Raw genomic sequence first — 23024 nt, 5'->3', positions numbered from 1 at the left:
TTCTCTGGACTGCATAAATTCTTCATATTTGTAGAATGTTTCTACTTTTTATGCAGTTCTATTTTTATAGTCCTGGGGCTATTGTCCTGAGGCTCACTTTCAAGTGTATATTGCAGCCCTAAAAGATCACAAGAACCCCCGATGGTACAGCAGGTTAAACCACTGAGCTGCTGAACTTGCTGACCACAAGGTCGGCAGTTCAAATCCAGGGAGCAGGCTGAGCTCCCGCTGTTAGCCCCAGCTTCTGCCAACCTAGCAGTTTGAAACATGCAGAACAGTAGGTTCCCTTCTGGCAGGAAGGTAAGGTGCTCCATGCAGTCATGCCAGCCACATTTATTTATTTATTTATTTATTTATTTATTTATTTATGTGTCAAAAGCATTGCACGACAAATACATTTCAAAAATGATGGGGGGGGGGGGAAGGAAATCACAAGCAACTAAATAGTTTTGGACCAAAAGCGGGCAACAGCAACCGCATTGTCCGTAGCTTTAAACAACTCCTCCTCCGTGCATGAGGCAGGGCATTGTGGGCAAGCATACATATGCTGAGTTGTTTGTTCTGCTCCACAGTCACACAAGGTGGAGGATTCCTCCAGGTAATGCCACCTCGCCAAGTTGTCTTTAGATCTGCCCACTCCGCTTCTCAGTCTGTTTAGGGACTTCCAAGTTGCCCATTCTTGGTTTGCCCCTGGAGGAAGACCCTCGTGGGGGGCCATCCAGTTAGAATTGCCAGGTTTAGCTGCCCAGAGAGACACCCTTGCTGCTGCTGGAGGAACATCAAGAGGAGTGGTGGTTCTCATGAAGCCCTTCCTTGATTTGAGTCTGGTGGGAGGAGGGTGATAGCCATGCAGTGGGTGGCTTTCACAATGTTCGACTTTATTTCTCTCACCGTTAGCAGCAACTTCCCGTCGCACGTCAGGAGGGGCAATGCCAGCTAACTGGTAGAGTTTAGCAACAGGTGTAGGTTTAAGGCATCCCGTGATGATTCTGCATGTTTCATTCAGTGCTATGTCCACCTGCTTTGCATGGGCAGACTTGTGCCAAACAGGACAGGCATACTCTGCAGTTGAGAAAGACAAGGCCAGGGCTGATGTTCTTATTACTTGTGGGTCTGCTCCCCATGCGCTGCCAGTCAGTTTCCGCAGGATGTTATTGCGTGCAGCTACTTTGTGCTTGGTGTTCATGCAGTGTTTCCTATATGTTAGTGTTCGGTCTAAGGTGACACCAAGGTATTTAGGATGGAAACAGTGTTCGAGCTCTTGTCCTTGGCCTTGGCCAGCCACATGACCTTGGAGGTGTCTATGAACAACACTGGCTCTTCGGCTTAGAAATGGAGATGAGCACCAACCCCCAGAGTCGGACATGACTAGACTTAATGTCAGGGGGAAACCTTTACCTTTACCTAAAAGATCAGAATGTTTCTTTTCCCACCCCTCCTTACAAAAGGAAACAGAAAAAAGGATTGGCATCTGGCATAAGACTACCGCTACTGTGTGTTGATAGTGGGCCACCAAAAGGCTGCACTGTATGAAAAAAAGTTGAAATCTAATGAGAAAGTAGGTAAAAGAGAGTAGTAACGTCTTTTTCAAAGTGTTTTAGAAATTACCTGCAGCCAGTGAAGGAAAACTCTAATGAGCAATTTGTACAAGACTGGAAATTGCTTACATTCTTGTTTGATACTAAAAGAATGGGAGACGATGTCAGCAACTTTTGATGAACAATTGCATTTGATTTAAGAAAGAGATGGAATTATAAGGAAAGTATCTGTGTGAGGGGAGGATTACCTTTAGGAAAGTGTAGATTAGCAAAGTGTAATTAGAAAGTGTAGAAATTAAGAATGAACTTGATGTTAGAATGTAAGGTGTGAAAGGAATAATTAAAGAATAAAAGTAGACACTATTTTTCTGACAAATTGGAAATCATTTTTTTTAAGGTGGGGGATATATATAGAGTCTTCCCTCCACATTTGCAGTTTTTACTTTTGCAGATTTCATTATTCATTGATTTGTTTAAAATGTTCTCTCATGGAGTATCTAAGTCCTTCACTATGATTCAATGCTCATCTTCCTTAATTCATACTGAAAGACCTAGACATTTCCAGAGAGAACACCTCTCTAAGAATCCTTGAGGTCAATGGATCTCAACCTGTGGATTCTCAGGTGTTTTGGCCGACAACTCTCAGAAATCCCAGACAGTTTACCAGCTGTTAGGATTTCTGGGAGTTGAAGGCCAAAACATCTGGGGACTCACAGGTGGAGAACCACTGATCTAGGTCCTCCAGTGCAATTCTATGCTCCAGTGGAAGCTGACAATAGAGTCATGCTGAAAGACCGCAAAATTTCTAGAGAGATATCCGCTCAAATAGAAAAATTGCAATTTTTATTTTGCAGTTCTTCACTTTCACTGGTGTTTTGTGCTCCTAACCCCATCAAGATGCAGAGGGATGACTCTGTGTGTGTGTGTTTGTGTGTGTGTGTGTGTGTGTACAAAGGCAGGTTAAGGCTGAACTTTTGTGGATTTGCTCAATACTTTCGTAATTACGGAGGTGTATTGTGTCAGCACTATGTATTTCTTTTTCTCTTTTTTCATTTGTCTCACTTCTGTCTTGCTATGCTTTGTTATGTTGTTTGATTTTTTATATTTTCAATTATTTATGTGTTTGAGTATTTATAATATATTTGATTTAAAAAATAAAAAGAAATCAACTGCAATACCTTTGAAATTTTCAAGTTTCATACATTTCTGTGGAAAATCCATTATAACTAGCTTGCACGGAAAATATCATTTCCAGTGCTTCCTGGCTCAAGAGGAATTAGAAGGCACTAAAACCATACCTCCATGCTCACAACATTTTTTTTTATTTCTGAAAATCACAGATAACAATACAATATAGTACAAACCTTGACATTCTATGAATCAGTGTAGATAACTATTTACAGTTTTTGTGACTAAGTTACAGGTTCAGTTTGTACTTCAAAACAGATCAATTAGTTCCCCCTTAAATCTCCCCCACTCCCACCTCCTCTCTTCCGACCCCCCATTTGGGTCAGCTTATTTCTATACACTGATTTAATTGTTTGGATGGTCTGGTTCAAAATTCTGTACCTATAATTTCCTTCCATTTTGTCAATTAAACAATACCATTTCCTATTCCAGTAATGTTTGTAGTAACTATTCAAATATTTATTTTTCCTTTGATTGATAAAGTCGTTAATTAAATATTTAGAGAGGTAAGAACACCAGGTTTCCAGATTCCCACCTTGTTTTGTCTTTCCAACCTTGGCATGTATGACAGATATCATAAATTTTAGTATTTCTGTCCATTCGTTGTTCCCTCCTTTATAGTGAGGGACAGAAATTGGGCCTTATTCCAATATAATTTTTGTCCTGTTATTTCCTCTGTTACTTCCCTGACTATGTTGTAATATTTCTGGATTTCAATGCAATACCACCACATATGAAAAAATGTACCAATCTTCCCACATTTATGCCAGCAATTATTAGAAATGCTTTCCATAATGTGTTCCAACTGTAAGGGGGTCCTATACCTTTTTGTAATTATTTTCAATTGTGTTTCTTTAATCCTTAGGTGTTTAATTTTTTTAGATTTTGTCTATTCAAGACCTGACTAAATTCTCGCTAAAGTTTATGTCTTGTTTCCAAGCCTCTACCAAGGTGTGTAGGATAGGGCTGTTAGTTCCTTATTAATGTGTTGTCGAAGGCTTTCATGGCCGGGATCACAGGATTGTTGTATGTCTTTCGGGCTGTGTGGCCATGTTTCAGAAGTATTCTCTCCTGACATTTTGCCCACATCTATGGCAGGCATCCTCAGAGGTTGTGAGGCAACCTCACAACCTTATCAGTGATAAGTTCCTTATCAATTTTTAATAGGAATATATTTTCATTCATAACCTGTTAAGATTATGATCCCAATATGGTTAAATATTGGTGCAGAGCAGTAAAACGCAGAAGACTAGGGGTTTATGAGAGCAGAGGTAAAAAGGAAATGAACAATAAGACAAAATATCCAGCCTCCCTTTCCCTTTAAAAAGTCATGCGCATAAAATAAGCATCAGAGACATCAAATAAAATAGCAAAAATATGTTTACTCACAATCTTGTATGATGATGGTCATACAGGCAAAAACATCTTATTTCCAAAAGAAAAAAACACTTCAGGATACTACATTTCTCTTAACAAAACAGGAACATCAGCATGGCATGGTCAGGAGCGAAGAGGAAGAGACAGGAAGAGGCATCTGTACATCACTTCCTGTGTGTCCCCAGAAAGGATACTCCCATTTCCCATTTCATATGCAAAACCCCCTAAATGGTGTCATCAACTTTGGAATGCATCTTGGCTCAGGTTACTAAGCAACAAACATAACTAACTACATAAACCATCCCACATTGAAAATGCATGTATGATTGCTTAGATAACCCAACAATTTTCCAGCTAATAATTCTATCTAATGGGGCATCTGTTGCTTCTTTCTTTTTCATTTTCTGTGTTCTTTGGAATAAGCCTAACCAGGCTAACCAGTTCTTCACTCCACATTTTTCCTTTATCTTATCCCTTTTTTTTTTTAGTTTTCTGGTGAGTTCTAAGAGGTCCCCAATCTTATTTACATCATGCTCACAGCATTTGACCCACCATGGCATTGCATTTATGTGGTAGAGGAATTGCATGATCACTACCAACAAGTGGGTCTTGGAATTATCAAAAAGGGCTATGTGACAGAGTTCATATTATTTCCACAACAAGGCAAGCTAAGCAGTGCTCCATCGAGTTCTTTTGAGAGAAGAGAGATCAGAAGTCTTCTGTGCAAATTTATCTTGCACATCGTGTACCTCCTTTGGATCTCTAAGGCTAGCTTTGTGTTACAATAAGAAAGCATCAAAGTACAATGCAATAGATACAGTACTGTAGAATCAAACATATTTTCATATGATATTGATAATTAAAATTCCTATCATAGTATATTTTCATTCCGCTTTTGTTTATCTTCTTTTTCTTTTCTGTACAGCAGAATAAATGGTGCTATAGAACACTGCCAGCCCTGTTAGATTGTGCTAATAAGCCCCTGGAAGGCTGATTATGAGAGCCTAGTTATTTAGGTGTAAAAGCACATCTAATCATGTTTTTCAAAGTCAGCCCAGTATGCACAATTCATTCTTAACCTAATAAGCCTCTATTATCCCATTTCAAAAGTTCTATTCAGGACTTGCATCTGAGATTAAAAGTGGCCCCACATCACTTAATTAAGACACATAATCAGAGGGAAATGCTGCATTTTTGTGTGGATAATTAACTAATGTATGGCACTAGACTTGAATTTTAGCCGTGACATGTTTGCTCCGCACAGTTTCTCTTTCCTCCAGAACTGTGGGATTGTTCTACAGATTATTTCAGTGACAATGATAAATGGATGCCAGGGACTCAAACTGGGAATTTTGAGGCCTTAGCCTAGTCATCTATTGTGATCTGGACAAACTCACACACAAACACACACATACAAAAGGCAAGAGGGGTGTTCAGCATAGGCCCCTTTGAGGGATTTGCAGTATTGGCCTAGTTTTTATACATTCTTGGAGCGTGACTTGCTTTTACTTAATCCACTGAGAAACATATTTTGCTTTTGTCTCAAGTCACTAACCCTAAGGATCCTGAGCATCAGAATACATTTTCCATGCCAACATTTGGCTACCACTTTCCATAGTCAACTTGGCCAGCAGTTAGGAATTCTGACAGTTCAAATCCCAAACATCTGGTGAACCAAATTATTACATCATTTGTTCTATTTTCAATGGATTAGGCAGTACCTTCCTTATATATGTCTTTTAAAAATGTCAGTTCATCTGATATCATCTGAACATCTGAAGGTGATTGAAGTCCCACATTATCACATCTCTCCTTTTTGAATGTTTTGTCATTTGTTTTAGGAAAGCATAATCTAAGCATAGTCTAGCGGGGAAGCATATCACAGATGTCTACAATGGGGTTACTGTTGTACCTCTTCCCTTTCATTTTTACCCAGACTCTCAACTAATTTCCTATGCTTTTAATCATGGATCTCTTAATAGATGCACATATAAGGATACTGTTACACCTCTCCTGATTAGTCTATTTCTTTGAAATGTGTTAAACACCTCTGCTACTATATTCCAATCATAAGAAAAATCCCACCAGGGTTCATTAAATCATATGTGTCTTCCTGTGTTAAGAGTTCAAGTTCATCTAGTTTATTTCATATACAGATCTACCAACCTCATCACTCTCTCCAAGTTCAACATCCTAGGACACTTCCAGCCTGTTTTGGAGATGGAGCTCCACGCTGGCCATCACACAACATTGTGTGACTTCCAAAGGAGGCCCCGCCCCCAACCAGGGTGGAAACATCCTTGCATGTTTCCCTCAAAACACGGGAGGCTTCCCCTGTCGTGCTGGCTCCAGTGCAGCTAGCACAGATCCTCCTCAGAAGGGCAATGCTCCTCATGTGTGATAGGTGAATCATCTCTGAGAGGGAGCTGCATGCATGGCTATGGATTCACCCCACTGCCCCTCTTTTTCCTCCTCGAAGCCAGGCAAAGTGGGACGCTTTACCTGGCCTTTTTGATAAGATCATAAGACTATGGGTGCATACTCTCCAGTTTTCTCCCCACAGTTGAGTTCCTATATTAACTCTTCAATTCCCCCATATCATTGTCCTTAAGATTTGGTGTGTCCCTGCCCTCTGAAACATTGACTTATCCACAGGTTAATGTGAGTACTATATCTTAACTCTTATGAAAAGAGAAGCCACTTCTGGAAGAATCTAAAAGAAACACTGACGCTCACTACTTTCCACCATGGCACTGCTTTTGGCCTTTTTGAATGCATGGGTGGGGAAATAGTAGTGGCACCCAGATCCCTGAGGTGACATTGATACTTTCTCCCTTTGCAGAATGGTGCTCAACTTATACATTAGGTGATTCAAAATCCATAATTTTGGCCTCAAAATCTGCCCCTAATGCAGTGGGTCTCAACCTATGGGTCCCCAGATGTTTTGGCCTTCAACTTCTGGAAATCCTAACAGCTGATAAACTGGCTGGGATTTCTGGGAGTCATAGGCCAAAACACCTGGGGACGTAGAGGTTGAGAACCATTGCCCTAATGTATACATGGGATCGACGTATGTGAGTAGATATGTGTCCATTAAGTTCTGGTGCTTTTTCATTTTCTAATTTGTTGCAAAGACTTAATCAAAGGAGATGGAATAAGTCAGACATCACTCTCTCCCAGTTAAGATCAAGGTGGTAGTGAATGCTACTTTATCAGTTCAAAGTGTCAAGTGTGAGGGAGAGTAGTGCTAGGAATGAGGGAAAAGAGTAAAACCAAGTGACCTTAAATAAGGTTCTCAGAGAAGGAGAAAGAAGTAAAAAATGAAAGCAAGAATAGTTTTTTGGAGTTTTTCATCATCCGGATTAAAAGATGCATCTCAGCACACAAACATGACCCCTTTGTCACATACGTTATGTAGCCTTCTTTCTGACATTTGCACTCAGGGTGTGAAAATCTAAGGATGTACAGTTTTCGAGTCATCTCTTTGACAGGCAATTGTTCTACTTACAAAAGTACTGGTATAGGGCTTTGTGCAACATTGGAGGGGAAACTACATAGCACGACTCTGTTCCTCACTCAGGTGTTCAGATAAGCCTGTTGATCAGTGAGAACCAATGATTTCCATGGGAAGGAAAAGTAACTTCAAAAAACCTTGCAGCACTTTTTCTTACTTCATGTTATTCAGTTAATGACAATAACATTTTACAGGTGCTTCCTTTAACTCGGTGATTATACCCTGGGAGATTTTTTTTAAATAAAAAAATATCCACCACTTTGAGGTTTGCTCTATTTATCAAATTTAAATTATAATTTAAAGGTGTATCCTGTTTAGCAAGTCATAATTATATCCTGGACTAAACAAACAACTTTTGGATCATTTCCGGTCTATTGTAGTTTATCAAAATAGGGCAAGACACATATGGAAGCGGATAGTGCACCAGTCACTTCAGTCAAATTGCTCAACAAAATCAAAAGGCAAATCATATCCCTCTTGGGGAACAATCACAATGTAATTAGTCTTCTGAATAAACTACTTCAGAATGCTAATAGTCTAGCAGAGGCAGATCTAGCAAGGGTTTTTCTTGGCAAGATTTGTTCAGAAGGGATTTGCCTTTGCCTTTCTCTGAGGCTGAAAGAGTGTGACCTGCTCAAGGTACATGCATAATATCAGGAAACCGACCTGAGTGAAATGTTTAGATCCTCAGAGATTATGGGAGGGAGTAGCAATCGAAGCTTATATTGCCCTGTGGCAGGGAAGATGAAATGAAAAATCTGCAGCTCAATTTCCATGTGAGTACTATACCTGAGGCAAACCCCTTCATCTTCAATATAAGGATAAATCGTTAGGAGGACATATGTCGCCAGCTTTATCTTGTAATGTTCTAAGTAGTAGTTTATGAAATAGCTTATGCAGTCAATTTTTTAAATTAATTTTATTCGTTTAAAAGGTAAAGGTTTCCCCTGACGATAAGTCCGGTCATGTCTGACTCTGGGGGTTGATGCTCATCTCCATTTCTAAGCCGAAGAGCCGGCGTTGTCCGTAGACACCTCCAAGGTCATGTGACCTTCCCGCTGGAGTGGTACCTATTGATCTACTCACATTGGCATGTTTTCGAACTGCTAGGTTGGCAGAAGCTGGAGCTAAAAGCGGGCGCTCACTCCGCTCCCGGGATTTGAACCTGGCACCTTTCGGTCTGCAAGTTCAGCAGCTCAGTGCTTTAAGACACTTCGCCACCGGGGCTACCTAGTGGTGCCTAATGGTCACCAAAATGAATGCAGACTCTCCTCAGTGCTATCTAGTGCACTTTTTACCTTTGTCAACTTGATATAGACATAGGGTTTACCCCCCCATCCCAATTTGCACTTCCAAGAATTTGCAGCACTTTATCAGTCACCTCGCGTTTACAATATTTATATGGTGCACTTTACCCAGTCTATTTTTACAACTTCTCCATTTTAATCCATGTTTTTATTAGTTTTTGTCATTTATTTTTATTGGGTAATGTTTAACTTTTTATAATTGTGCAATCTTGTATATTGTTGTGTTTTATATTGCTATTGATTTTATTCTGGCTTGGCCCCATGTAAGCTGCCCTGAGTCCCCTTTGGGGAGATAGAGGCGGGGTACAAAAATAAAGTTGTTATTATTATTATTATTATTATTATTATTATTATTATTATTATTATTAGGAGGAGGAGGAAAGGGGAAAAGAAGGAATATGGCATGCTGGATAGCATTATTCCAGGTGCTGAGGAGAGTCTATGTCCATTTTGGTGTCCATCAGGTACTGCTAATGTAAGTTTAAGAGAGGGAAGACAAGTGCTATCCTATTTTCCTGTCCAGCATCTAATCAACTCTGCCGCTTCATGAATGGGAAGCAGCACAGTTGATTAGGCACCCTCGAAGTTGTTGGATAATCCAGAGCTTTGAGGAAACCACAAATTATCCAGTAACTTTAATGTTAAGCAGCCTTGGCCGTGTTACTGCCTGATCAGCTCCATACATGGTTAATGACCATGGAGCTGACCCAGCTCCTCACCAGATCAAGTCTAAACCTGACTGTTTAAAATCCTATTTTAAGTGCAGGGCTTAAAGTAGTGCTCTTAAAGCCCTTCTGGAACATCCTCAAATTTAAGCCGTAACAGGGTGTGTTCAAATTATAGGGACACTTTTTCTTGAGTTTAGAACAGAGGTTCTCAAACTTTTTTCAGCTGCAGAGCCCTTTTTGAAGCAAAGGTTTCTCATGGAGTCCCAAAAATGGAGAGTGTGTTTGTGTGAACTGATTCACACAGTGCAAAATAAAAGAAAAGCAAAAAACAATATTCACATATTTATTTCTTTATTTTCTTTATTTCTACCCCGTCTTTCTCAGCCCTGGAGGGGACTCATGGCGGTTTACAAAATTTGACAAAAAATCAATGCTGCGCAGACACAGAAAAAACACATCTAATAAAGTATAAAACAGGCAGTAACAATTAAAACAGTCATCAATAAAACAGATTAAAAACCATATAAAATACCGAGTAATGATCTCATACTTGTCCATAATCATTTTCCAAAATCCATAGTCCATTATTCATGTTGTTAAAGTCTCATTATGCAGTCCAACTCCCTTCTGCCATGCAGGAAAAACACAATCAAAGCACCCCCAACAGATGGCCATCCAGCCATTGTAATAATAATAATAATAATAATAATAATAATAATAATAATAATAGAAGTAAGCAGGCAGGGTCGGGGTAGACACATGCAACAATCGGGCTGGACTAGAGCAGGGTAGGAGAAGGAGGGGAGGAGGGTAGCCTGGAGCCCCTCAGTTTGCTTTGCAGATCCCTAAGAAGCCCCCGATAGTGCAGCGGATTAAACTGCTGAGCTGCTGAACTTGCTGACTGAAAGGTCGCTGGTTCGAATCCGGGAAATGGGATAAGCTCCTTCTGTCAGCCCCAGCTTCTGCCAACCGAGCAGTTCAAAAACATGCAAATGTGAGTAGGTCAATAGATACTGCTCAGGCGGGAAGGTAATGGCGCTCCATGCAGTCATGCCAGCTACACAACCTTGGAGGAGTCTAGGGACAATGCCAGCTTTTCGGTTTAGAAATGGAAATGAGCACCAACCTGCAGAGTTGGACACGACTAGACTTAATGGGGAAAACCCTTACCGAAGGGCTCCATGAAGCACAGTCTGAGAACTGCTGGTTTACAGAAAGCTACCTCGATGGCGAAGTGCATTAAAGCGCTGAGCTGCTGAACTTGCAGACCGAAAGGTGCCAGGTTCAAATCCCGGGAGCGGCTTGAGGGCCCGCTGTTGCTCCAGCTCCTGACAACCTAGCAGACATGCAAATGTGAGTAGATCATTAAGTACCGCTCCGGCAAGAAGGTAACGGCGCTCCATGCAGTCATGCCGGCCACATGACCTTGGAGGTGTCTACGGACAACGCCGGCTCTTCGGCTTAGAAATGGAGATGAGCACCAACCCTCAGAGTCAGACATGACTGGACTTAACGTCAGGGGAAACCTTTACCTACTTTTTTTATAGATGAGTCACCATTTGGTTGAAAATTGAGATTAGAAGATGCAGCTTGTGGATTTCATTAAGTATCCCACAAACACACACCATTTCCAGCAACATTATGTAAATCACACTAGCATGTCCACAAAATGATAGAATTCAAAAAAAAAGTCAGCTACAGATATGCCTTTTTCTACATACATCTGGGCCAATATATTTTACTATAAATTATTGTTCTTGTTGTTATTTGAATCTCAACTCTGCCCCTGCCCCATCTTTGTTTTTCAGCCAATAAAGGTGGCGGATGGAGGAGGGGTAATTTTTTTAGTAGTTGGAACTATAACCAGTTCGACACACTCTCTTCAAAATACAAAGGCTTTGGTTTAAGGTTGTTATCTTACCCAACCCAGATACAAAAGTCATTTAGCTGATGAAAATGTTTTGTAGTTTCTCTCCCATGAGATTTTTTTTTTCATTCTCTGTTGTTGAAGCAAATTCTTTCTCCGCTTCCATCTCACAGCGTGAAAAGTCACTTCAACAATAATAACAGAAATTGGGCTTTAAGCAAAAGCAGTTCCTGTGATGACAGCAGTAATGAAATGGTATGGAACAGTTCCGGCGTGTTGTGGCTTTTTGCTGATTTTCCGACTGGGTTTTGTGTGTATGTGATTTTGGTTTCTAATCCTACCACGAAAAGTTATAGGGCCAAAGCCTCTGCATGTCTAAAAATGTGAAATGTAGAGTAGGAGAAAGAGGCGGAGAATAGGGCATGGAAAATGTAACCTTTCCTAATCACTGCTGCTCCACACAGGACTCCATGACCAACAGAAAATACTGTGTTTTCTGATGGTCCTTGGTGACCACTCTGACACCCCCTTGTGACCCACCCCAGGGGTCCCAACCCCCATGTTGAGAAATGCTGTACTAGATCCTGATTTCCCCGCGTTTGCAGTTTGATCCCAAGCCATGCTCTTATTGGCTCTGCTGCCATAGTTATGCAGCAAGACAAAAATATCCATAGGTGTAGTGGTGGGAAAGGGAAAAAAAGGAGTATTGTCGAAGTGCTGTCAAAGATGTGGGTGAAACGTCAGGAGGGAATGCTTCAGGAACATGGCTATACAGCCTGGAAAACTCACAGCTATCCAAAGAAAGGAGTCATACAAGCCATTCCTACCAAAGGACCTTGACTGAGGGCGACCTCACCTACAACCTCAAGACAAGCAAATGGGAAATAGCTCTAGGCTGACAATCATTTTTCTCACTGTCCCTGTCCCCCTTTTTCTATGACCTCACAGAGTACAATCGATATGCATGTCATGTACAACAACAGGATTCTGGGTCCAGTTTCTAATTCTCAGGCCCAGACTTTTTACCAAATGGCTGCTATAGTAAATCGGCTGCTCGTGGTTCTCTACAGCTGAAATAGCTTTGCCATTTTTTCTGTTTTACAGTAGTCTGTCCTTCCTCTGAAAGGTTATCAAAGGACAATCTTCTGTTTAAAATGGGTTTTCTTGCCATTTTCGATCTCTTTTAAGAGAGAAAAAACAGCATATAATAATTATTACTACTATTACTACTACTATTGTCTAGCCCTCCATAACATTCCACGAACAAGGCAAAAAATGAAAAGCCTTGTTTGAAAGTGCCCTCAAGTCTTCATTAAATTGCTTTAGGGAAAGTCTGAATAAGAGCATGCTGTAATCCAAACATTTCTTTTTTTTCGGCATCCCACAGAACTAGATGCAACTACTTATTGTAAATCAGTGGTTTTAAAATTGTCTGCCTTCAGGGAATCCTTCCCATGTTGACTCATTTCCTGAGGAACTCTAGTGCATTCCAGAAAATTGTGGGGTTTTTTAAGGGTAAGAATGGACAGACTTAGCCTTATGGGATTCCCCCACCCTTTGCGCTCTTTCTTCTTTTTATTAGAACCCTTAGATCCACAAGCCTGGTGGAACTAAAAACCTACTATGGTATGAAGGAATTCTACATGTGGGATTGACAGAACTCATAGTCATATGTAACAAAAAGCTGTCCTGGTTGCGCAAGGGAGTCAGGGGCAGTTCAACTGGTAGGCAAACTACGTGGTTGCTGAAGGCACAATCCTCTTGGGGGCGCAGTTGAGGTGCCTCCAAGTGCCCTATGAGCATCACGGCTGGGAAGGAAGGTGGGAAGGGGAGGCCTGCTCGCGCACTTGCGGCCGGAGTTTTTCCTCCTGCTGGGTGAAACGGCTGGCGAGCGAGCACGCTGCCGCGTCCGGCGAGGCTGTCTCCCACCGGGTGAAAGAACTCTTGTCTGAGGCAGGTGTGAATGTTAAAATGCTAATTATAGCATTAAATAGCCTTGCAGCTTCAAAGCCTGGCTGCTTTCTGCCTGGGAGAATCGTTTTTTGGGAGGTGTTAGCTGGTCCTGATTGTTTCCGGTCTGGAATTCCTCTGTTTTCTGAGTGGTGTTCTTTATAATATAACCCAGAATATCAAGGCAGAATAACCCACAATATCTGCTTTGAACTGGGTAATCTGAGTCCACACTGCCATAGAATCCAGTTCAAAGCAGCTATTATGGATTATCTGCCTTGATATTCTGGGTTGTATGGCTGTGTGGAAGGACCCTCAGTGCTCTTCCACACAGCCATATAACCCAGAATATCAAAGCAGAATAACCCACAATAACTGCTTTGAACTGGGTTATCTGAGTCCACACTGCCCTATATCCCAGTTCAATGTTTGGTGCTAAATTCGCAAATATAGTAATTCCTACATAACATTACCATGTATTGAACTGCTTTTTCTGTTGATTTGTTGTAAAACACGATGTTTTAGTGCTTAATTTGTAAAATCATAATGTAATTTGATGTTTAATAGGCTTTTCCTTGATCCCTCCTTATTATCCAACATTTTTGCTTATCCAACACTTTTATTTTTCAGTGATTAGTTTTTTTTGCGGGGGGAGGCAAAATTCTGTTCACTTACACTTGAAAATTATCTAGGGCCGGCCCTGAAAAGACCAGTATACCCTCCACACCAGTATAAATTAAGGATACAATGGCAGTCTTTATAGCTTTTTTATTTATCGTGTCAGGAGCGAATTGAGACTACAGTTATAATATATAGAAAAACCACAAACAAAGTTAAAAACTTGGCATTATACTCAATTTCCTTTGACCAGAAGATGGCCACTTTGAGTGCCTCTGGTGTCACTGTAAGAAGGTCCTCCATTGTGTGTGTGGCAGGGCTCAGACTGCATTGTAGTAGGTGGTCTGTAGTTTGCTCTTCTCCACACTTGCATGTCGTGGACTCCACTTTGTAGCTCCATTTCTTAAGGCTGGCTCTGCATCTCGTGTTACCAGAGCACAGTCTGTTCAGTGCCTTCCAAATTGCCCAGTCTTCTGTCTGCCTAGGGGGAGTTTCTCATCTGGTATCAGCCACTGATTGAGGTTCTGGGTTTTGACCTACCACTTTTGGACTCTCGCTTGCTGAGGTATTCCTGTGAGTATCTCTATAAATCTTAGGAAGCTATTTTTTGATTTAAGGTGTGGCTTAACGGTAAAGGTTTCCCCTGACGTTAAGTCCAGTCATGTCTGACTCTGGGGGTTGGTGCTCATCTCCATTTCTAAGCTGAAGAGCCGGCGTTGTCCGTAGACACCTCCAAGGTCATGACTGCATGGAGCGCCGTTACCTTCCCGCTGGAGCGGTACCTATTGATCTACTCACATTGGCATGTTTTCAAACTGCTAGGTTGGCAGAAGCTGGAGCTAACAATGGGTGCTCAATCCCCTCCCGGGATTTGAACCTGGCATAAAAAGCATTGCAATAATTCTGAGAATAATTTTGTAAAACAGCACATACAGTCCCTTCAGACTCTGAATTACATCTTTAACAACAATCTTAACAGCAGTGAAAATAGAAAATAGAAGCTTTCCACCCTTATTTCCAACCCTTTTCTATTTGCTTGTGTTTGTTTTAATTTTCTATTTATAATTATTATTGCTTTTTACACTTGTCTAGCAGAAAAATGAATCCCAAAATGGCCTTGGACGACTAGCAGACAATAAAAATCAGCAAGCAGGCAACTCTGAATGCTGCTGGGAGCACTTGGGCCTATCAAATTCCAGCTTCACTTATTAACTCCCGTGTCCACAGAGGTCTTAGTTAGCAACTCAGGCCCCTTCTGCACTGTCATATAAAATCCAGATTATCTGCTTTGAACTGGATTATATGGCAGTGTAGACTCATATAATCCTGTTCAAAGCAGCTCAGTGGCTCAATGGGTTAAACCTTTGTGCCGGCAGGACTGCTGACTAGAAAGTTGGGTTGCTGACCTGAAGGTTGCGGTTCGAATCTAGGGAGAGCATGGATGAGCTCCATCTGTCAGCTCCAGCTCCCCATGCGGGGACATGAGAAAAGCCTCCCACAAGGATGCTAAAATATCAAAACATCCGGGTGTCCTCCTGGGCAACATCCTTGCAGATGGCCAATTCTCTCATATCAGAAGCAATCTGCAGTTTCTCAAGTCGCTCCTGACATGAAAAAAAAATCTGTTTTGATCATCTGGACCTCAGACCCACATGGCAAGAAAGCTGATGGGGCGGGCTAGGTCCCTACAGTAGAAGAAGCTTCCTGTTCTGAATGTGCATCATTCTGGCATGGCTGTCTGGTGTTATTTATTACAGCAATATAACATTCATCTCTACAGTCTACAGACTTTCAAACAGCCATCAGCAATAAACGCAGCATGACAGCAAAGCAGCCAAGCACCTGCAATCTATGACAGCTTTCGGCCATGAGATTCTTTTTCTCTGTTAGTCTCAAAGGTGCTACAAGATCCCTTTGCATGCCATCAATATAAGACAAACTAAAGTTTGTTAAACTGAATAGCATCTAGCCTTGCCTCCTTCATTTGGTATTTGGTGTGAAGGCAGCTGAGAATCATTCAACCTGTCTATACTTAAAGGCATCTGCCAGGGGCATCTCAGTATGCCTCACTACGTCTTCATTTAGAACGGTGACTTGTGCAGAAACACAGGATGTGGTTAGTTATTATTTCTAATGCTATATATTCCTCCAATGTTCCTAGTGGTGGAAAGAGGGGCAGCTTAAGTACGACTTTATCAGGTGCAGTCTTCTCTGTGTCTTCTCCCTGTGTTTCCCATGCTATCCCCCTCTTTCCTCCTGCCCATCTGATGAAGTCCTTTTGTCTCTTCAAAAGGTTTCTGTATGAGCCTCCTGGTTCAAATAATGATTGATGACTTTTTGTTGCTGCACTGTGGAAATGCTAGTATTTATACATCACTGGATGAAAAATTCACAGAAGTGTGCATTTGTAAGGCTGAAAGCAGCTCAAATAAATGTGGACTTTATTTAATAGGATTTGAAGCTAGAAAAATGATCATCAAGAACAAATGTTTGATGCAGAGCTCTTTCCATAAATACAGAAGCTGTGCATGTTCTTTCTCAATAGTTTGGGAAATCATCATTAGTACTCCCATTGTGTGTCGAAGTGTGTTAAAGCACTGAGCTGCTGAATTTGCAGACCGAAAGGTCCCAGGTTCAAATCCCGGGAGCGGAATGAGCGCCCGCTGTTAGCCCCAGCTTCTGCCAACCTAGCAGTTCGAAAACATGCCAATGTGAGTAGATCAATAGGTACCGCTCCGGCAGGAAGGTAACAGCGCTCCATGCAGTCATGCCGGCCACATGACCTTGGAGGTGTCTACGGACAACGCCAGCTCTTCGGCTTAGAAATGAAGATGAGCACCAACCCCCAGAGTCAGACATGACTGGACTTAACGTCAGGGGAAACCTTTACCTACCTTTACCTTTTACTCCCATCATATATATTTTTAAGGCTTTAAAATCATTATACGTGGTAAAATAAAAAAGATGTCAAACCCAGCTATGGTTGGTCAGGAAAAATGAGAGGGAGCAAGTAATGTAGGACAGAAACTAGGAAGGTTTATCTGAAACAGATGAAGTTTGGGATCTTCTGTGCCCAGAGGTTGGTGTGAAATCCAAATCAGTCTTTTATAACAGGTGAAAGGCTCCAAACTGAAAGGCATCAGCAGAATCCTGCAAGAGCAAAAGTGGGGAAGGAGCCCATTATATGGCAATGATGAGGCCTGAGAGGGCTTGCCAAGTTTTCTTGAGCCAATAGAATTAGAAAGAGGGATGTGTTATAGGTCATATATGGTGGCAAGCAAGGACTAAAATGCACAGAGACAGCTCTAAAATCAGATGTAATGTGTAAAACAAGGGACATAATGGAGACTAAAAGATTCCCAGGTTAACATGTATTTTTACACGAGCTTTATTGTACAACTTTGTCAAGCAGAGAAAAGGGGCGAGAGAAGGGGCTCCGTTTCTGGGTTCTTGTATCACCTTCTTATGGATAATAAACAATAGCCTCTAAGCTCCATCAGACTGTTTGGGATTACAAGCCATTTTTAAGGTCTGAATGTGGTCCATTGTCTAGGACACAAAACCTGCATTACAGACTTGAGCTGGTTTAAACTCATTTACAGATGAATCCAGGAAACTGAACTTTTACTAATCTCTAGCAGAATTTCCTGCATATTCACAAAAACTATAAATCCCAGTCTTGCTTGGGGGTAAGCCATAGTTACTACAATGCTACTATAAATCTGTAGTGTTTTCACTAAGAACTGAGGACATCCAAATCACAAGAAAGGATAATGTGGTAAGAATGGCCCCAGAGGAATGCAGGTGAATTCTGTTCTATGGCCTTTCATGTGGCTTTATTTTGGTTTCCCAATTTCCAGACAAATTTCCAGGTTACCTTAATAAAAGGTGAGTTTCTTATATCACTGGAGATTTGTGGTGATTTAGTGACAGCTATTTTGTTCAGTTGTTTTATAAGACCATATAGATGGGCTGATCCCATTAAAAGAAGGAAGCAGGAAGACAGCTTTGGTCTCTCAAAAGTAACTGTGCATCTTTGCAAATGCTCAGAAGGTGTTTACCAAACAGCTCTGAAACTCAGAATGGTTATCTTACTCTGGCCTCATTCTAAAGTGCAAAGCTTGTTTTCCTTTATCCACCATGACTTCAGGCCCTGAAACTGATTGGCAACCAGTGAAGTGACATTAGTATAGGTATGATGTGTTCACTCCTATATGTTCCTATAACTTATTTGTCTGCCATGTTTTGAACTAATTGGAGTTTCTGAGGTAGCCCAATGTACAATGCATTGCAGAAGTCTAACCTTGAGGTTGCCAGTGTGCGCACTACCATCTTTAGGTAATCTTAGTGCTGAGCCAAAACAAAAGGGGAAGTTGCTTATGAAGCTCCATGAGGCTTGAAAATGCGGAGCAGTTGTGGTAAAAACACAAGCAAAAGTTGAAGAGAAGGAGAAGCTACATTCCTTAAAGAAAAGTTCTACCTCCCTACCCCATTACTGGACTATTGTTGGACTATTACTGAATTACAGCCAGGGTGAAGCCTAAGGGAGAGGACTTGGAAGGTGGGGAAGAAGTCCATTTCTGGAGGGGAGGGAGAGAGAGAGGGAGAAAAGTGGCAGCTGTTGCCAAGCTTGTTCTCACAAAGTGATTTTTTCGCATTTCCTCCACCTGAAATACAGCCTATATGGTATTCATTTATGGTCACCTATTCAAATATTACCTAGCACAAACCCTGCTTAGTTTCCAAGATCAGATAAGACCTGGTGCCAGTGGAGTATTTAGTCCCCCTTTCTCTGGTTTTCCTTTCTATTGCTGGAAGCTTTGGTGTTCAAACACTTTGTTTTTAAATTAAAAAATTTAACCATGCAGCAACTGTAATGCATCTTTTTTGGCCAAATTACAAAGAGTGCAATTTGTGTCTCTGCACATTACACTCGCCAGCAAAATCTTTTTTTGGTTTCAAAGCTTTGAAAATTAGGATGCACATTACATTCAATTCAAGTAAATATGGTAATTTTAAATATGTTGGTTTGTATTTAACAGAAGTTGAAATGTAATAAAGCAGAATAAGAAGTATATGTGATAGTTTGATGGTTGCCTTTGTTTCAGGAGGGGATGTTTTTGTGTTTTTACTTTTTTCTGCTTCGTATTTGTATTATTTTATTATTTCATTTTTTTAAAGCAAGGGATAGAGATGAGTTGTTAATCTTAGGCCCCTTTTACACTGCCTTATAAAATACAGATTATCTGCTTTGAACTGGATTATATGGCAGTGTTGACTCATATAATCCAGTTCAAAATAAATAATGTGGATTATCTGATTTGATAATCTGGATTATATGGCAGTGTAGAAGGGGGACTCGGCGACGATACTGTAACTAGAAGGGATGTCAATTGTCTGCTTTCAAAGTGAATACCACAGCTTGAGGTTTTGGATATAACTGTTTAAATGCAAGAATAGCTTTGCCAAGCTAGTTCCAAGCATGTCACAGTCCATAATACTTACTTACTTACTTAAGCGATCCCTCGTAGGCCGAGGACAATGGTCTTCCAGTTGTGGGTCCGTAGGTGGCTGAAGACACCTATTCTTGATCTACATGTTCTCCCGCAGTGAGGACATTGGTTTCCAGGTAGAAGGCGGTCCCAGTCAGGATTGGCTTGATGCTCCTTCCTCTTAGCACGTTTCTCCCTTAAGCCCTCCATTCATGCCTCTTCGAACTCTGCAGCACTGCTGGTCACAGCTGACTTCCAGTTAGAGCGCTCAAGGGCCAGGGCTTCCCAGTTCTCAGTGTCTATGCCACAGTTTTTAAGGTTGGCTTTAAGCCCATCTTTAAGTCTCTTTTCCTGCCCACCAATATTCCATTTTCCATTCTTGAGTTGGGAGTAGAGTAACTGCTTTGGGAGACGGTGATCGGGCATTCGGACAACGTGGCCAGTCCAGCGGAGTTGATGGCGTAGGAGCATCACTTCATTGCTGGTGGTCTTTGCTTCTTCCAGCACGCTGACATTTGTCTGCCTGTCTTCCCAAGAGATTTGCAGGATTTTTCTGAGGCAACGCTGATGGAAACGCTCCAGGAGTTGAGTGTGACATCTGTAGACCGTCCATGTTTCGCAGGCGTAGAGCAGGGTTGGGAGGATAATGGCTTTATAAACAAGCATCTTGGTATCTCCATGGATGTCTCGATCATCAAACACTCTCTTCTTCATTCAGAAAAACGCTGCACTCGCAGAGCTCAAGCGGTGTTGTAGTCAGTGATGAATCAACACTTACATAAATTCCATTGACTCAATGAGACTACTTTAGCTGAGATTACTAGTTGCATTTAGACCAATGTTTTCCATTCAACAGAATAGCAGCATAATACATGTACTGTATGGAAAATATATTATGCACAACTACATATAATAATAGGTTTAGAATAATCAGTGCTTCATTTCTGCTCATCACATATTGTGACAGTGCATACTAAAGAGTAAAATACCTTGAATAGTTTAAAGATCTGCAGTTTCATTGGTGCATGTCATCATAGAAGCATAGAGTTGGAAGGGACCACACGGGGCATCCAGTCCAACCTCCTGCTATGCATTATCACACAATCCCCGACAGATGGCCACCCAGCCTCTGCTTAAAAACCTCCACAGAAGGAGACTCCACCACATTCTGAGGCAGCATATTTCACTACCCAACAACTCTTACCGTCAAGAAGTTCTTCCCAATGTTTAGGTGGAATATCTTTTCCTGCAATTTGAACCATTGCTTTGTTTCCTAGTCTCCAAAGCAGCGGAAGAGAAGTTTTCCCCTCTCCTCAATGTGACATCCTTTCAAATAGTAGTCTCAGCCTTCCTTTCTTCAAGCTAAATATACCCCTTTCCCTAGGTCCCTCCCCTTATACCAGTGGTTCTCAACCTGTGGGTCCTCAGATGTTTTGGCCTACAACTCCCAGAAATCCCAGTCAGTTTACCAGCTGTTAGGATTTCTGGGAGCTGAAGACCAAAACATCTGGGGACCCACAGGCTGAGAACCACTGCGTTATACAAATCACAACTACTCCATACGGTTATGGTAGTCAAAACTGCTGGTGGCAATGCTGAGAAAGAGCCTCTCCATACTAGATCTGTCCATACTACTGGATTGACTGGATTGCATTTGAAGTCGTATTAGTTTAGAAATGACTAGAGCGTGTGCTCTGCTGGTATGGCCTTTGAGAACCCGGTGAAACCTCCAAGTCATGATGACAATAAGACTACTGGGGGGGGGGGGGGGGGGAGAGAGAAAAATATTAGTGAAATTGAAGAAATACTATCCACATACATACCACAAGTCTAACAAAAGAGAGTCTTGTCTCTTTTGTTTACTCATCTTATCCGAAAGAGGTCAGGTCCTTGCAACTCTGCATATGACAAATATAAACTCGTGCTTTTCTTTCATATTTTAGTCATCATGACACACAAGGTAAAATAAGGACAACTCCATTTATCTTTAAATTTCCTTTCTTTCTTGGGGATCTGCCAAGCTCTTTTGTTCTTTAAATATTCTTGTTTGTGGTTTAATTTCCTCTGAACGTTTTCTTTCTTTTTCAAAGCACTAGTAAATCAAAGGAAATAAAGGCATTTTCTTATTGAAACTGAAGAGCAAATGGGACAAGACACATGCCCATGAGCTCAATAGAAACATATTGTTTCCACATGAGATCTAATAAGTTTGGACAATAAAACAGAAATGGTATCTGTGAAAATACTGTACTTTGTAAACAGGGCCGGCCCTAGGTAATTTTCAAGTGTAGGCGAACAGAATTTTGCCCCCCCCCCCAAAAAAAAAACCAATCACTGAAAAATAAAAGCTTTGGATAAACGAAAATGTTGGATAATAAGAAGGGATTAAGGAAAAGCCTATTAAATGTCAAATTACATTATGATTTTACAAATTAAGCACCAAAACATCATGTTTTACAACAAATCAACAGAAAAAGCAGTTCAATACATGGTAATCTTACGTAGGGATTACTATATTTGCAAATTTAGCACCAAACATTGAACAGGGATATAGGGCAGTGTGGACTCAGATCAAGGCAGATATTGTAACCCAGATCAAGGCAGATATTGTGGGTTATTCTGCTTTGATATTCTGGGTTATATGGCTGTGTGGAAGTGCTCTGAGGGTCCTTCCACACAGCCATACAACCCAGAATATCAAGGCAGATAATCCATAATAGCTGCTTTGAACTGGATTCTATGGCAGTGTGGACTCAGATTACCCAGTTCAAAGCAGATATTGTGGGTTATTCTGCCTTGATATTCTGGGTTATATGGCTGTGTGGAAGAGCCCTGAGGGTCCTTCCATACAGCCATATAACCCAGAATATCAAGGCAGATAATTAAAAGGCCACCGAAAGGGAATCTGGCACCTGGTATTTAAAAAAAACTCTAAAATCAGGATAATAAATAAAGAACAACACTCTGAAAACAGGGGAAATCCAGACAGTAAATCAGGACCAGCTAACACCTCCCAACCAAGTAGTCCCCCAGGGAGGAAACAGCCAGGCTTTGAATCTGCAAGGCCATTAAATGCTAATCAAGCTGGCCAATTGCAACATTCACACTAGCCTCAAACAGACAAGAGCTCTTTTTCCCACCCTTGACTTTCCACAGATATATAAACCCCACCTACCTAGCTTCCAAGTTCCAACAGACCTCACAAACTCTGAAGGCCCTGAAGGCCCAGGCGGGCACAGGAAGGCCCAAAGGAGAAGAAGGCGGGGGTGGCGCCATCCTCCCGGGGGCCTCAATTGCACCCCCAAGGACGATGGCGCCACAGGCAAGTGCCTAAATCACTTCGCGGTTGGACCGCCCCTGTTTGTAAATAATGGTGATCACAACTCCTACAGCTCCAAGTAGTTCGACTGTTACACTGTTTTCCATGTTATGACCAGGCAGATCTAGAACCGTTTATATTTTCCAATAAAAACTGTTGAAATCAAATCATATCTCCCTGTATAGA

General features: G+C 41.3%; 1 protein-coding gene across 3 annotated transcripts in view; it reads left to right on the top strand.

Moving 5' to 3' along the window:
* LOC100564878 (potassium voltage-gated channel subfamily KQT member 1) overlaps window positions 1–23024 on the top strand; it is a 224398-nt gene that overhangs the window by 186710 nt on the left and 14664 nt on the right. The gene's annotated exons all lie outside the window — the stretch shown is intronic.

Source organism: Anolis carolinensis, chromosome 5 (genome assembly GCF_035594765.1).
Source record: "Anolis carolinensis isolate JA03-04 chromosome 5, rAnoCar3.1.pri, whole genome shotgun sequence".
Taxonomy (NCBI): Eukaryota; Metazoa; Chordata; class Lepidosauria; order Squamata; family Dactyloidae; genus Anolis; species Anolis carolinensis.
The sequence above is the reverse complement of the archived record's forward strand: the minus strand, read 5'-3'. Positions and strand labels throughout refer to the sequence as shown.